Below are 3,749 nucleotides of genomic sequence, written 5' to 3'. Positions count from 1 at the left end.
ATTTTTGTTTTGTTTACAGAGTTGTACTCTTTGAAAACTTTTAGGAATTTGGTGACCCAGAGCGTGTGTAGACACGCCTGTCAGCGTTGCAGAGACTGCAGACCTATGTTGAAGCTGATGGCCTAGGCAGCCATCTTGACTCAAAATTATCATTGTGCCAGTACAACGGGAAAGCTTCTTCAAGAGCCACAATGGCCGCGGTACCACAGCGCCCCGCCCGACAGCAAAAATGAGAATTGTGGGATAAGGGCGGAATTCATTGGACAAGTTTCCGGATTCCCAGGGTTGGCCTGTGGCGGCGGGGTGAACGAAAGCGAGGATAAAACTTCATCGTTTGTGTTACATCGCTTATTAAGCAGAGGTAAGGACCACTGCTAGAGACAAATCGCGTTATTGTTGGGTTCCTATGAGTAGCGACAATTTGTTTTACCGAGTCCGAATTGAAACTTCACGTTACATGCTTAGGCTATTGATTGTGAGAGAGACACTGTTGCAGATCACAAAAGTAGCCTATCACAGAAAGGTTACATTTGTGTTGCAAAAGTCGCCCTTTGTAAAAGAGATTACAGTTAGGCTCGGGAACGATTGCAACTAAACTTACAAAAGTCACGCAGGCTACTTGCTTTTAAGCTGTTGTATTCTTTTGCCAAAGTTAGTGTCGTCCCTGACTGAACTATATTTTTTTCAATCAGGGCGGGGGTGCTTTGGCAGTTGGACGTCAAACATTCGCCAATAGGCTATCGTCTTTATCGCCTAGTCCTAGGCCTATGGTAAACGCCTAGATCAGTAGGCTACATCAAAATTGGTTGTCGATATGAACTAATCATATTTAACACGAAAGAGTAGGCTATGCCTTATTTCCAGTAGGCCTAAGCCTGTTGTAAAATAAATCATACTCGTCTCACACAACAGACAGCAAAAACTCGGGTCTCCGTTTAAAACAGCTGATGGATGACCCTCAATAGAATTCCTGGAACAGACTGGGAATTGACATATTGCACGGTTTAATGCTCAGTGAAGGGCTTTACATGTGTGCTTTAACACAACCACATTTGGCAGAATACACGTTGACATCATGTTTCATAACAGATTGAATCATTTTTGTTGTGAGGGACAATAGTCGCGATATGGCAATAGGCCAGCATTCAATGTTGCCTTGGCGCATTCTTTGCAGACCTATCTTTTGGCCACAGACCAGTTGCGCCACAGAGAGAAAGATGACATAGAAAAAGAAACAACAGTTTTTTCGGAAACACTCTAAGATGCAATCGGGCCTAGGCCTGTCAGAACTACAATAGCTGATCAGATGCTTTGGTCAGGGCTTCAGGAAGGCCAGAGGTTATCTCCAGGTCATGCAGTTTAAATGCTTTACAGTGGAGACAGGCCACCCAAGGGGCGGTCAGCTAGGCCTACTATGAATCCAGTGCTGCCTGAGCAAGTAGGCAAGGCTATTGATGCCTGGAAAGTTTAACAGCGTGGTTTGGATACATTTGGTGTCATTCTTGCATAAGGAAGAGGACGAGAAAGAGTTAGAGAGAGAAATATAGGAAAAAGAGAGAAAGACAATGCAGTATGAAGCAAAAGGTGGACAGAGACCGAGAAACGGGGATGGAGAAATATAAAAGACCAAGAAGCAAGAAAAATGGAATATGGATTTGGAGGAACCAAAAGAGAAGGAAAAAAGTTAGGTGAGGAGGAACTGAGAGAAAATAACGAGGGATGTTGGACTGGAGACGAGTGACCTCTGTGATCTCAGATACTTCCTGTCCTCTCTAAATGGCCGTCAACGAGAGCGTGTGAAGTGAACTGAACTGTCAAAACATCCATCACAGTGTGTGTCTGACGGAGTATGTGACAAGTGTAAAATGTATGTGTTCTGGTATTTACCACCTAGTGACAAAGTAATTCATCAGGTATACCATTCTCTCTCTCTATGAATAGTGAATAGATACATAATTCCAGCCTTTTATTAAACACTTAATTCTTCTTTATTAAACACTGTCAATGCAGAATCTTTCTTTGAAAGGGGGTTTAACGTTAACGTCTCTCTTTCTCTGTGTGTTTGTGAACTCTGTGTCACTATAGGTCACCCAGTATAAAGCAGCCAGTAGAGGAATTTGGATTAGAATCAAACACTGTTTAAACCCCCTTACGGCAGATATTAAAATTTCTCAGTTTAAGCTATTGTTTATGAATGTGGAGGGGGTAGGATTACTCCAAAGGCATTTCTTATGCCATAAAAGACTTAAACTGGAAAGGGTCTACCAAAGCGATTGTGTGTGTATGTGTGTGTAAGTGGTTACTTAGGAATCAGCATGGAAGCTTGAGTCTACTGTTCTGATAGTCTTGCCTGGCGTGGGGTTTTCTGTAATTAACATGGCGATCATAGGACCCATAATGGATCTGTTAAATGAATCTGCCACTTGCTGTTTTCCCGATGTGGTTGCAGCACTTCTGTGGGTGGCTGTCCCAGGCACTGGGCACAGAATCGACTGTAGTTTTATTTAAGGTCTGTTTGTTTTCTTGACTGTGTTTTTCTCTGGTCTTCCTGTGTGTGTGTGAGAGAGAGAGAGAGAGAGAGAGAGAGAGAGAGAGAGAGAGAGAGAGAGAGAGAGAGAGAGAGAGAGAGAGAGACAGACAGAGTGGTGACTCTGTTAGTCCCTCTGCACTGTGTGTGTAAGAGAGTGAAAGAGAGACAGAGAGAGAGAGAGAGAGAGACACATAGGAAAGCCTTCAGGAAAATCAGTGATAAACAGCATTGTTCTTCAGCAGAGCTGATGAAACACAGATTGAACATTTTGCCTCTTAGATGTGTGTTTTCTGGACACACACACACAGACACACACACACACACAGTGCTTATCGCTAATGACCTGTCCGGTTTAGCACAAGTCATTACAGCATCACTCGGCACGTAGTGTAAAGTCACGCATCTCACTGCATTTCTTAGAAATACACAGCAGTTCAGCATATTGTACCCAAGTAAGTACAGTACATGCACATGGAGACAAAACAGAGAGACAGAGAGAGAGATTGAGACAGAAGAGCACTTTCTTCTTTACTGTGAAAAGAATTAAGAAACTTTGAAGAATTAAGAAAACCCTTTTTCCCATAAATTTAAAACCACCTACCCAAATTTCGAAGAGGTAAAAAAAAAAATATTCTGTCCTTTCAGAAGAGGGTCCTTCAGCTGCCATGGCAGCAAAATATATATTATGCCATAACCTGAGGGACCCTAGTGTAATGTAAATATAAATCTTTTTGACATGGACACATGCAGACATAAACATGTTGAAAATTGTTTTTACTTGTTTAGTCTACATGTATGGTCTATGTATGTTTGTGTGTGTGTGTGTGTGTGTGTGTGTGTGTGTGTGTGGGGGGGGGGGGGTATATTGTATTTATTTTTTCTTCTTTGTCCTCCATCCTTATTTCCCCTTCTATTACATATATTACCTATGGATAATTTAGATCTATGTATGGTATGTTACACATAAATGTCTATACAATGTTTTGTGTGATTGCTTCAATGCAAATGCCCTTTTTTGTCATGCCAATAAAGCACCTTTGAATTGAATTGAGAGAGATCAGTGCTGTTGTGGGTTTGGCTTCTGTGCGGCTCAGAAGTGAGTGTTGGGTTTCAGTTCAGAACTGACTTTACTGTAAAGGCTGGGTGGTTATCAGTGTTTGTGCTGTCTGGGGTATTTTGTTGGCGGAGAGAGACCCCCCCCCCCCCACAAACACACACA

The 3,749-nt window shown here is 42.4% G+C and overlaps 1 protein-coding gene across 2 annotated transcripts in view; it reads left to right on the top strand.

Moving 5' to 3' along the window:
* The first annotated feature begins 204 nt into the window (after window positions 1-204).
* zgc:63587 (uncharacterized protein LOC393431 homolog) overlaps window positions 205-3,749 on the top strand; it is a 35,721-nt gene continuing 32,176 nt past the window's right edge. For both annotated transcript variants that reach the window (XM_042100869.1, XM_042100867.1), the window contains exon 1: window positions 205-361. The gene's annotated coding sequence lies outside the window, so the exon portion shown is untranslated. The remainder of the gene's footprint in view (window positions 362-3,749) is intronic.

The sequence above is a fragment of the Alosa sapidissima genome, chromosome 8 (assembly GCF_018492685.1).
Source record: "Alosa sapidissima isolate fAloSap1 chromosome 8, fAloSap1.pri, whole genome shotgun sequence".
In the NCBI taxonomy this organism is placed as follows: Eukaryota; Metazoa; Chordata; class Actinopteri; order Clupeiformes; family Clupeidae; genus Alosa; species Alosa sapidissima.
Note: the sequence above shows the minus strand (reverse complement) of the source record. Positions and strands in the feature narration are given on the sequence as shown.